We start from the raw sequence: 12,500 nt of genomic DNA, 5'->3' as shown, positions 1-12,500 counted from the left end.
AGAGAGAGAGGGGCGAGGGGGGTAGACTAGCTCCGGCCCACGGCCAGACGCCCGGCGCCGGGGTAGACCTGATATCGTCTAAGGCTGGCCTCAGCCTAGCGCCACCCAGCCCTCGCACAGAGCTGCGCACCCGGGCCGGACTTGTCCTCCGGCCGCTCGGCCGCTCGGCCGGGCGGCAGGCCTGCTGTCCCGGCACCGGACGTGGTCCTCGCGAGGCCAGGCGCCGGGCTAGGTAGACCTGGTGTCCTGGAGGCGGACTTAGGCCTCCGGCCGCCCGGCGCCGGGGTAGACCTGGTGTTCCGGGAGCCGGGGTAGACCTGGTGCACAGAAGCCTCGGGGTAGACCTGGTCTTCCGGGAGCCGGGGTAGACCTGGTGTTCCGAGCGCCGGGGTAGACTTGGTGCACGGAAGCCTCGGGGTAGACCTGGTCTTCCGGGCGCCGGGGTAGACCTGGAATTCCGGGCGCCGGGGTAGGCCTGTTCCCCTGGAGCCGGGGTAGACCTGGTGTTCCGGGAGCCGGGGTAGACCTGGTGTTCCGAGCGCCGGGGTAGACTTGGTGCACGGAAGCCTCGGGGTAGACCTGGTCTTCCGGGCGCCGGGGTAGACCTGGTGCACGGAAGCCTCGGGGTAGACCTGGTCTTCCGGGCGCCGGGGTAGACCTGGTCTTCCGGGAGCCGGGGTAGACCTGGAATTCCGGGCGCCGGGGTAGGCCTGTTCTCCTGGAGCCGGGGTAGACCTGGTCTTCCGGGAGCCGGGGTAGACCTGGTGTTCCGAGCGCCGGGGTAGACTTGGTGCACGGAAGCCTCGGGGTAGACCTGGTCTTCCGGGCGCCGGGGTAGACCTGGAATTCCGGGCGCCGGGGTAGGCCTGTTCCCCTGGAGCCGGGGTAGACCTGGTGTTCCGGGAGCCGGGGTAGACTTGGTGCACGGAAGCCTCGGGGTAGACCTGGTCTTCCGGGCGCCGGGGTAGACCTGGAATTCCGGGCGCCGGGGTAGGCCTGTTCCCCTGGAGCCGGGGTAGACCTGGTGTTCCGGGCGCCGGGGTAGACCTGGTGCACGGAAGCCTCGGGGTAGACCTGGTCTTCCGGGCGCCGGGGTAGACCTGGTGCACGGAAGCCTCGGGGTAGACCTGGTCTTCCGGGCGCCGGGGTAGACCTGGTCTTCCGGGAGCCGGGGTAGACCTGGAATTCCGGGCGCCGGGGTAGGCCTGTTCTCCTGGAGCCGGGGTAGACCTGGTCTTCCGGGAGCCGGGGTAGACCTGGAATTCCGGGCGCCGGGGTAGGCCTGTTCCCCTGGAGCCGGGGTAGACCTGGTCTTCCGGGAGCCGGGGTAGACCTGGTCTTCCGGGAGCCGGGGTAGACCTGGAATTCCGGGCGCCGGGGTAGGCCTGTTCCCCTGGAGCCGGGGTAGACCTGGTGTTCCGGGAGCCGGGGTAGACCTGGTGTTCCGAGCGCCGGGGTAGACTTGGTGCACGGAAGCCTCGGGGTAGACCTGGTCTTCCGGGCGCCGGGGTAGACCTGGAATTCCGGGCGCCGGGGTAGGCCTGTTCCCCTGGAGCCGGGGTAGACCTGGTGTTCCGGGAGCCGGGGTAGACCTGGTGTTCCGAGCGCCGGGGTAGACTTGGTGCACGGAAGCCTCGGGGTAGACCTGGTCTTCCGGGCGCCGGGGTAGACCTGGAATTCCGGGCGCCGGGGTAGGCCTGTTCCCCTGGAGCCGGGGTAGACCTGGTGTTCCGGGAGCCGGGGTAGACCTGGTGTTCCGAGCGCCGGGGTAGACTTGGTGCACGGAAGCCTCGGGGTAGACCTGGTCTTCCGGGCGCCGGGGTAGACCTGGAATTCCGGGCGCCGGGGTAGGCCTGTTCCCCTGGAGCCGGGGTAGACCTGGTGTTCCGGGCGCCGGGGTAGACCTGGTGCACGGAAGCCTCGGGGTAGACCTGGTCTTCCGGGCGCCGGGGTAGACCTGGTGCACGGAAGCCTCGGGGTAGACCTGGTCTTCCGGGCGCCGGGGTAGACCTGGTCTTCCGGGAGCCGGGGTAGACCTGGAATTCCGGGCGCCGGGGTAGGCCTGTTCTCCTGGAGCCGGGGTAGACCTGGTCTTCCGGGAGCCGGGGTAGACCTGGAATTCCGGGCGCCGGGGTAGGCCTGTTCCCCTGGAGCCGGGGTAGACCTGGTGTTCCGGGAGCCGGGGTAGACCTGGTGCACGGAAGCCTCGGGGTAGACCTGGTCTTCCGGGAGCCGGGGTAGACCTGTCGTCCTACTCCGGGCCCGGCCTCCGGCCGCCCGGCTGCTGCGGCAGACCTGTCGCCCTGGTGTCCCGGGCGGACCTGCTGTCCCGCGCACGACCCACCCTCCGGCCGCCCGGCGCCGGTCTAGAGAGGGAAGGAGCCGGCCGTTGGGAGCCGGCAGCGCTCCCGCCTCCTCCGTGCCCAAAGCGACAGCGGCCCGGCTCCTGCCTCCGTCTCCGGATCCCTCACTGCCTTCAGCCGCTCGACCCCCCTCCCCCCCACCCCGCTGCCGTCCTGCCCCGGGCTCGGACGGGGCCAGGCCGGGCTGGAGCGTCAAGGAAAGAAGGCCGTCAAAGCAGAAGGCTGGGCGAGAGCCGAAGAGAAGGCTTCTCGGCAAAGGGGCCGCCTCTGCCGCGGGCCCCGGCCCTGCTGGCCGAAGGACCCGCCTTCCTCGGTGTCGGCCCGCTCCTGGCCCTCCCGCCGCTGCGGGTGTGCGAACCGGCCGAGGAGAGAGCGGGCGGGGGACGGCGACGGGGGTGGGGAAAGTAGTCTGCGAGCGGCGCCGGGGAGTCTGATGGGGCAGGGCGGGGCGCCCCCAACCGTCGATGGGCGGAGGCGGGGAAAGTCTTCAGGCGGGGCGCCCCCAACCGTCGATGGGCGGGCTCTGAGGGGGCGGCGTCGGATTGCGAGTGTGTGGAGCCGGCGTGTGTGTCACCGTGCCCCTCTCTCTCTGTCTCTCTCTCCCTCCCTTCCCCCCCCCGCCCCCCCGTCCCTCCCTCCCTCCCTCGCTTCCCTTGCGCGCTGGCCCCACTGAAATTCCGTTCGGCCGGGTAGGGCTGCGCGGCACCCCGGGCGGAGGGGGCTGCTGACGCTGCTTCGACGGCAGGCTGACGCAGGCTGCCTGTCAGCTTCGTCTGGGATCGCTCTGGGTACCAGAGGGAAAGAAATAAAGTTCGCCAAGAAAATTCCTTTTCCGGATCAGTTTCTTGCGCCGAGGGAACAGAAGAGTCGTTCTCTTCGAGAAGGGAGGAAAGGGGAAGCGCGGGAAATGAAACCCGAACCCCAAACCAGACCAAGGGGAACCAAGCCACAAAAAACAAAGGGATAACCCCGTAACTCCTAAAACAAACCCAGAAAACTCGAACCAAAAGTCCCGCAACGCACATTCCCCCACCCCCCACAAAAACCCACACCGAGCCCCCCCGCTCGCGCCCGCCCCCCCCACCCCCACCAGGCAAAAAAAGGTAAAGCCGGCCATTGAGAAACGCTCTACTACCCGGGTATGGGGAAATACCTCTTGCCATGGCCCCGGAATAGACTTTTCCTCCGGGCGCCGGGGTAGACCCGTTGTCCGGCCCCCCGGGCTACACCTGGTATCCCGGAGCCGGGGTAGACCTTGTACCCGGCGGCCGGGGTAGACCTGGTATCCCGGAGACGGGGTAGACCTTGTACCCGGCGGCCGGGGTAGACCTGGTATCCCGGAGACGGGGTAGACCTTGTACCCGGCGGCCGGGGTAGACCTGGTATCCAGGAGCCGGGGTAGACCTTGTACCCGGCGGCCGGGGTAGACCTGGTATCCAGGAGACGTGGTATACCTTGTACCCGGCGGCCGGGGTAGACCTGGTATCCCGGAGCCGGGGTAGACCTTGTACCCGGCGGCCGGGGTAGACCTGGTATCCAGGAGCCGGGGTAGACCTTGTACCCGGCGGCCGGGGTAGACCTGGTATCCAGGAGACGGGGTAGACCTTGTACCCGGCGGCCGGGGTAGACCTGGTATCCAGGAGCCGGGGTAGACCTTGTACCCGGCGGCCGGGGTAGACCTGGTATCCCGGAGCCGGGGTAGACCTTGTACCCGGCGGCCGGGGTAGACCTGGTATCCAGGAACCGGGGTAGACCTTGTACCCGGCGGCCGGGGTAGACCTGGTATCCCGGAGACGGGGTAGACCTTGTACCCGGCGGCCGGGGTAGACCTGGTATCCCGGAGACGGGGTAGACCTTGTACCCGGCGGCCGGGGTAGACCTGGTATCCAGGAGCCGGGGTAGACCTTGTACCCGGCGGCCGGGGTAGACCTGGTATCCAGGAGACGTGGTATACCTTGTACCCGGCGGCCGGGGTAGACCTGGTATCCCGGAGCCGGGGTAGACCTTGTACCCGGCGGCCGGGGTAGACCTGGTATCCAGGAGCCGGGGTAGACCTTGTACCCGGCGGCCGGGGCAGACCTGGTATCCAGGAGCCGGGGTAGACCTTGTACCCGGCGGCCGGGGTAGACCTGGTATCCAGGAGCCGGGGTAGACCTTGTACCCGGCGGCCGGGGTAGACCTGGTATCCAGGAGCCGGGGTAGACCTTGTACCCGGCGGCCGGGGTAGACCTGGTATCCCGGAGCCGGGGTAGACCTTGTACCCGGCGGCCGGGGTAGACCTGGTATCCCGGAGACGGGGTAGACCTTGTACCCGGCGGCCGGGGTAGACCTGGTATCCCGGAGCCGGGGTAGACCTTGTACCCGGCGGCCGGGGTAGACCTGGTATCCAGGAGACGGGGTAGACCTTGTACCCGGCGGCCGGGGTAGACCTGGTATCCCGGAGACGGGGTAGACCTTGTACCCGGCGGCCGGGGTAGACCTGGTATCCCGGAGCCGGGGTAGACCTTGTACCCGGCGGCCGGGGTAGACCTGGTATCCCGGAGACGGGGTAGACCTTGTACCCGGCGGCCGGGGTAGACCTGGTATCCCGTAGACGGGGTAGACCTTGTACCCGGCGGCCGGAGTAGACCTGGTATCCAGGAGCCGGGGTAGACCTTGTACCCGGCGGCCGGGGTAGACCTGGTATCCAGGAGGCGGGGTAGACCTTGTACCCGGCGGCCGGGGTAGACCTGGTATCCAGGAGACGGGGTAGACCTTGTACCCGGCGGCCGGGGTAGACCTGGTATCCAGGAGACGGGGTAGACCTTGTACCCGGCGGCCGGGGTAGACCTGGTATCCCGGAGACGGGGTAGACCTTGTACCCGGCGGCCGGGGTAGACCTGGTATCCAGGAGACGGGGTAGACCTTGTACCCGGCGGCCGGGGTAGACCTGGTATCCAGGAGACGGGGTAGACCTTGTACCCGGCGGCCGGGGTAGACCTGGTATCCAGGAGACGGGGTAGACCTTGTACCCGGCGGCCGGGGTAGACCTGGTATCCCGGAGACGGGGTAGACCTTGTACCCGGCGGCCGGGGTAGACCTGGTATCCCGGAGACGGGGTAGACCTTGTACCCGGCGGCCGGGGTAGACCTGGTATCCAGGAGCCGGGGTAGACCTTGTACCCGGCGGCCGGGGTAGACCTGGTATCCAGGAGACGTGGTATACCTTGTACCCGGCGGCCGGGGTAGACCTGGTATCCCGGAGCCGGGGTAGACCTTGTACCCGGCGGCCGGGGTAGACCTGGTATCCAGGAGCCGGGGTAGACCTTGTACCCGGCGGCCGGGGCAGACCTGGTATCCAGGAGCCGGGGTAGACCTTGTACCCGGCGGCCGGGGTAGACCTGGTATCCAGGAGCCGGGGTAGACCTTGTACCCGGCGGCCGGGGTAGACCTGGTATCCAGGAGCCGGGGTAGACCTTGTACCCGGCGGCCGGGGTAGACCTGGTATCCCGGAGCCGGGGTAGACCTTGTACCCGGCGGCCGGGGTAGACCTGGTATCCCGGAGACGGGGTAGACCTTGTACCCGGCGGCCGGGGTAGACCTGGTATCCCGGAGCCGGGGTAGACCTTGTACCCGGCGGCCGGGGTAGACCTGGTATCCAGGAGACGGGGTAGACCTTGTACCCGGCGGCCGGGGTAGACCTGGTATCCCGGAGACGGGGTAGACCTTGTACCCGGCGGCCGGGGTAGACCTGGTATCCCGGAGCCGGGGTAGACCTTGTACCCGGCGGCCGGGGTAGACCTGGTATCCCGGAGACGGGGTAGACCTTGTACCCGGCGGCCGGGGTAGACCTGGTATCCCGTAGACGGGGTAGACCTTGTACCCGGCGGCCGGAGTAGACCTGGTATCCAGGAGCCGGGGTAGACCTTGTACCCGGCGGCCGGGGTAGACCTGGTATCCAGGAGGCGGGGTAGACCTTGTACCCGGCGGCCGGGGTAGACCTGGTATCCAGGAGCCGGGGTAGACCTTGTACCCGGCGGCCGGGGTAGACCTGGTATCCCGGAGACGGGGTAGACCTTGTACCCGGCGGCCGGGGTAGACCTGGTATCCAGGAGACGGGGTAGACCTTGTACCCGGCGGCCGGGGTAGACCTGGTATCCAGGAGACGGGGTAGACCTTGTACCCGGCGGCCGGGGTAGACCTGGTATCCAGGAGACGGGGTAGACCTTGTACCCGGCGGCCGGGGTAGACCTGGTATCCCGGAGCCGGGGTAGACCTTGTACCCGGCGGCCGGGGTAGCCCTGGTATCCCGGAGACGGGGTAGACCTTGTACCCGGCGGCCGGGGTAGACCTGGTATCCCGGAGCCGGGGTAGACCTTGTACCCGGCGGCCGGGGTAGACCTGGTATCCCGGAGACGGGGTAGACCTTGTACCCGGCGGCCGGGGTAGACCTGGTATCCCGGAGCCGGGGTAGACCTTGTACCCGGCGGCCGGGGTAGACCTGGTATCCCGGAGACGGGGTAGACCTTGTACCCGGCGGCCGGGGTAGACCTGGTACCCCGGAGACGGGGTAGACCTTGTACCCGGCGGCCGGGGTAGACCTGGTATCCAGGAGACGGGGTAGACCTTGTACCCGGCGGCCGGGGTAGACCTGGTATCCCGGAGCCGGGGTAGACCTTGTACCCGGCGGCCGGGGTAGACCTGGTATCCCGGAGACGGGGTAGACCTTGTACCCGGCGGCCGGGGTAGACCTGGTATCCCGTAGACGGGGTAGACCTTGTACCCGGCGGCCGGAGTAGACCTGGTATCCAGGAGCCGGGGTAGACCTTGTACCCGGCGGCCGGGGTAGACCTGGTATCCAGGAGGCGGGGTAGACCTTGTACCCGGCGGCCGGGGTAGACCTGGTATCCAGGAGACGGGGTAGACCTTGTACCCGGCGGCCGGGGTAGACCTGGTATCCAGGAGACGGGGTAGACCTTGTACCCGGCGGCCGGGGTAGACCTGGTATCCCGGAGACGGGGTAGACCTTGTACCCGGCGGCCGGGGTAGACCTGGTATCCAGGAGACGGGGTAGACCTTGTACCCGGCGGCCGGGGTAGACCTGGTATCCAGGAGACGGGGTAGACCTTGTACCCGGCGGCCGGGGTAGACCTGGTATCCAGGAGACGGGGTAGACCTTGTACCCGGCGGCCGGGGTAGACCTGGTATCCCGGAGACGGGGTAGACCTTGTACCCGGCGGCCGGGGTAGACCTGGTATCCCGGAGACGGGGTAGACCTTGTACCCGGCGGCCGGGGTAGACCTGGTATCCAGGAGCCGGGGTAGACCTTGTACCCGGCGGCCGGGGTAGACCTGGTATCCAGGAGACGTGGTATACCTTGTACCCGGCGGCCGGGGTAGACCTGGTATCCCGGAGCCGGGGTAGACCTTGTACCCGGCGGCCGGGGTAGACCTGGTATCCAGGAGCCGGGGTAGACCTTGTACCCGGCGGCCGGGGCAGACCTGGTATCCAGGAGCCGGGGTAGACCTTGTACCCGGCGGCCGGGGTAGACCTGGTATCCAGGAGCCGGGGTAGACCTTGTACCCGGCGGCCGGGGTAGACCTGGTATCCAGGAGCCGGGGTAGACCTTGTACCCGGCGGCCGGGGTAGACCTGGTATCCCGGAGCCGGGGTAGACCTTGTACCCGGCGGCCGGGGTAGACCTGGTATCCCGGAGACGGGGTAGACCTTGTACCCGGCGGCCGGGGTAGACCTGGTATCCCGGAGCCGGGGTAGACCTTGTACCCGGCGGCCGGGGTAGACCTGGTATCCAGGAGACGGGGTAGACCTTGTACCCGGCGGCCGGGGTAGACCTGGTATCCCGGAGACGGGGTAGACCTTGTACCCGGCGGCCGGGGTAGACCTGGTATCCCGGAGCCGGGGTAGACCTTGTACCCGGCGGCCGGGGTAGACCTGGTATCCCGGAGACGGGGTAGACCTTGTACCCGGCGGCCGGGGTAGACCTGGTATCCCGTAGACGGGGTAGACCTTGTACCCGGCGGCCGGAGTAGACCTGGTATCCAGGAGCCGGGGTAGACCTTGTACCCGGCGGCCGGGGTAGACCTGGTATCCAGGAGGCGGGGTAGACCTTGTACCCGGCGGCCGGGGTAGACCTGGTATCCAGGAGCCGGGGTAGACCTTGTACCCGGCGGCCGGGGTAGACCTGGTATCCCGGAGACGGGGTAGACCTTGTACCCGGCGGCCGGGGTAGACCTGGTATCCAGGAGACGGGGTAGACCTTGTACCCGGCGGCCGGGGTAGACCTGGTATCCAGGAGACGGGGTAGACCTTGTACCCGGCGGCCGGGGTAGACCTGGTATCCAGGAGACGGGGTAGACCTTGTACCCGGCGGCCGGGGTAGACCTGGTATCCCGGAGCCGGGGTAGACCTTGTACCCGGCGGCCGGGGTAGCCCTGGTATCCCGGAGACGGGGTAGACCTTGTACCCGGCGGCCGGGGTAGACCTGGTATCCCGGAGCCGGGGTAGACCTTGTACCCGGCGGCCGGGGTAGACCTGGTATCCCGGAGACGGGGTAGACCTTGTACCCGGCGGCCGGGGTAGACCTGGTATCCCGGAGCCGGGGTAGACCTTGTACCCGGCGGCCGGGGTAGACCTGGTATCCCGGAGACGGGGTAGACCTTGTACCCGGCGGCCGGGGTAGACCTGGTACCCCGGAGACGGGGTAGACCTTGTACCCGGCGGCCGGGGTAGACCTGGTATCCAGGAGACGGGGTAGACCTTGTACCCGGCGGCCGGGGTAGACCTGGTATCCCGGAGCCGGGGTAGACCTTGTACCCGGCGGCCGGGGTAGACCTTGTACCCGGCGGCCGGGGTAGACCTGGTATCCCGGAGACGGGGTAGACCTTGTACCCGGCGGCCGTGGTAGACCTGGTATCCAGGAGACGGGGTAGACCTTGTACCCGGCGGCCGGGGTAGACCTGGTATCCCGGAGCCGGGGTAGACCTTGTACCCGGCGGCCGGGGTAGACCTGGTATCCCGGAGCCGGGGTAGACCTTGTACCCGGCGGCCGGGGTAGACCTGGTATCCCGGAGCCGGGGTAGACCTTGTACCCGGCGGCCGGGGTAGACCTGGTATCCCGGAGACGGGGTAGACCTTGTACCCGGCGGCCGGGGTAGACCTGGTATCCAGGAGCCGGGGTAGACCTTGTACCCGGCGGCCGGGGTAGACCTGGTATCCAGGAGCCGGGGTAGACCTTGTACCCGGCGGCCGGGGTAGACCTGGTATCCAGGAGACGGGGTAGACCTTGTACCCGGCGGCCGGGGTAGACCTGGTATCCCGGAGACGGGGTAGACCTTGTACCCGGCGGCCGGGGTAGACCTGGTATCCCGGAGACGGGGTAGACCTTGTACCCGGCGGCCGGGGTAGACCTGGTATCCAGGAGCCGGGGTAGACCTTGTACCCGGCGGCCGGGGTAGACCTGGTATCCAGGAGCCGGGGTAGACCTTGTACCCGGCGGCCGGGGTAGACCTGGTATCCCGGAGACGGGGTAGACCTTGTACCCGGCGGCCGGGGTAGACCTGGTATCCCGGAGCCGGGGTAGACCTGGTCTCCGTCCGCCCGGGTAGACCTGGTGTCGCGGCCGCCTGCGGAAGTTCACCAAGGGGTCGCTGTTCCAGGCTGCCTCCGGCTATGTCGACGTAGCGGTCGGCCTGCGCTGGCGCACCCTCCCGGTCGACTTCCACTCGTCTCCTTGGAGGCGTCGGCGGCCTTGGACTTATCTTTCCGTATATTGGGAGCGAGGTGACGGGCCGCGTCCCCGCAGGTTTCCAGGGTGCCTGCGTCGCAAGGCGGAGGATAGGGCGGCCGCGCCGCGCGGTCGTCGGGGCAGAGCGAGTGCCGCCTAGGCCGGGTGAGCCGCGTGGCTTGGTCCCGGTTCCCGTCCTGCCCAGGGCGCTCTTTCGGGGGGAGAGCTGCCCGAGAAGCCAGAGAGAAGAGAATGGGCAGTGTGAAGGGCCACCAGAGAGAGAGCCGAGAGCCGAGAGAGACGGCCCGAAAGACCGTGTCGAGAAGCCGCTCGCTGGCCGCAGCGAGGCGGTGAGAAGCCCCGCGTGTGTGTTGCTCCGCTCCGGTCGGCTGCCGTGCCGGCCCGGTTGAAGGGGGGGCGGCCCCCCTGGGACGATCGGTGGCAGGTGAGGCGGCGGCGCCTCGTCCCTTTTCCGCCTGGCCTTAAGCCGGGGCCCGCTCCGGCAGGCATTTTTCCGGCAGCCGGTCCGGTGGCAGTGGCCGGCAGCCGGGGGTCGACGCGGCCGGGCTTTTTTTTTCCCCGGCCCTCGCCCGAGAGCCTCCTCCCCGAGCAAGGCCCGGCCAGCCCGCCGCGGTGGCGGCGCCCGGTTCCCCCGCTCCCGACCTGTTTGCCAGCGTGTCCGTGTCGGAAGGGCAGCGGTGGGGCGCGCGGCCTGGCCTCGGCATTCGCCGCGTGGCCGGAGGGGCTCGGTGACGGCGGTCGCCCGATGAGCCGTGGAGCCGGGGTGGCGGCACCCCGTCCCACCGGCGCGTGCTGTTGAAGTCACCCCCTTCCTCGGCCTTAAGCCGGGGACCCGCCTTGCGGGCGGGCTGTTTTTTTCGCGGGCAGAGAGGGGCCGGCCGCGGTGGCCGGCCCGCCCTAGCACGGACCGAAGCCCCCGGCAGAGAGCAACCCCCGGAAGGTCGCGGGCGAGGCGGCGGCGCCTCGCCCTTCCTCGGTCGTGGCGACCGAGCCCGCTTCTGCCCCGGGTGGTCCGTTGCTATTTTTTCAAGGGCGTGTGCGGGTGCTGTGGGGGGCCCCGCCCGCCCGGCCTCCGATGGCCTTTTCCTCTCGCGGCCCTAAGCCGCGGCACCGAGAAGCGTGCGGGCCCACGAAAGCCGAGGTTCTGTGGAGCCGGGGGGCCGAGCGAGCCCCGAGCCGAGCGATGCCGGTGGGTTTCGAAGGGGGGGGGGCAGCGAGAAGGCGGCGCGCGCCTCGCCCCCCCCCGGGCCCCCGGCGCCCGTGGTTAGCACGGGTCCTTGTGGGCCGCGCACGCCATGTGCCTTTTTTTTTTTTTTTTTTTTTTCCGTTGATCGGTGCCGTACCCCGGCTTTTCCGAAGGGGAGAGAAAGAGAGGCCGAGAGAGAGAGAGAGAGAGAGAGCGCGCCAGCCGCGGGGCGGGCGAAAGCCGGTGGCACCTTTCTCGAACGCTCGGACGGGTTCCCTGGGCAGAAAAGGGTGAAGGCCATCCCCACCCCGGCCCGGCGGTCCCGTCCTTCCGTCGTCCGGCCAGGAGAGCCGTTGTCCGCGGGCGGGTGGCGGCACCCCCCCGGTCTACCCTGTGCCGGGACCGATCCGCGAGCGGATCGGTCCGGGGACGCGTGTCCCCGCTCGCACGCGCGCGGAGCCCCCAAGCCCGTCCGCTCTCGGCCCAGCCGCACCCGTGGCGGCGCCGGCCGGTGGGGCGTGCGCCTTGGTGGGCTGCCGTGGGGCCGTGGTGTGCGTTGCACGCTTTCGGCCGGGCGGTTCCGCGGCTGCTGGGGCTTTGCCTCTGCGCTCCGCTGCCTCCTCTGCCCTCGTGCAGCCGCGTCCGCCCCGATCGATGAGGCTTTTCGGGTCGCGTCGGAGAGGGCCCCCGGCCGGCCGGGCTTTCTTCCGGGGCTTCTCTGTCATGGGGAAGCCCACGGCGGGGGTCCGGTGTTCGGGCCGGGCGGTCTCTTCTCCGATTCGCTCCCCGTCGCAGGCGAGGTGTCGCCCCTCCCGCTGCCGAGGAAGGGCGTCTTGACCGTCCCAGCTGTGTGATGGCCGCGTGGCCCCGCGAGCCTACAGGTGTCCTTCGAAAGCACGCGAGGTTTGCCGGTGCCGGCCTTTGGTCCCGGTTTAGCGCCCCGTGGGTGCCGGCCGCGAGCAGCGCCGGGCGGCGGTGCGGCTGGAGCCGAGCCGCGAGGAGGCGAAAAGTCGCCGTGTCGAAGCGCAAAGGAAAGGCGAAAGCCCGATATGAGAGAGAGAGAGAGAGAGGGGTGTGCGCGGCCGGGGGAAAAGAGCCCGAGCCGCCCGTGCGCGCGCGGGCGCGCACCGCACGGCGCTCCTTTGCCGTTCCGCCGCCTGCTGCAGAGCGAGCCGCCCCGGCTCGAAGGGGCCCCGGTGTCCGGGCCGC

The sequence above is a fragment of the Lonchura striata genome, chromosome 21, assembly GCF_046129695.1.
Source record: "Lonchura striata isolate bLonStr1 chromosome 21, bLonStr1.mat, whole genome shotgun sequence".
Lineage (NCBI taxonomy): Eukaryota > Metazoa > Chordata > Aves > Passeriformes > Estrildidae > Lonchura > Lonchura striata.
Note: the sequence above shows the minus strand (reverse complement) of the source record.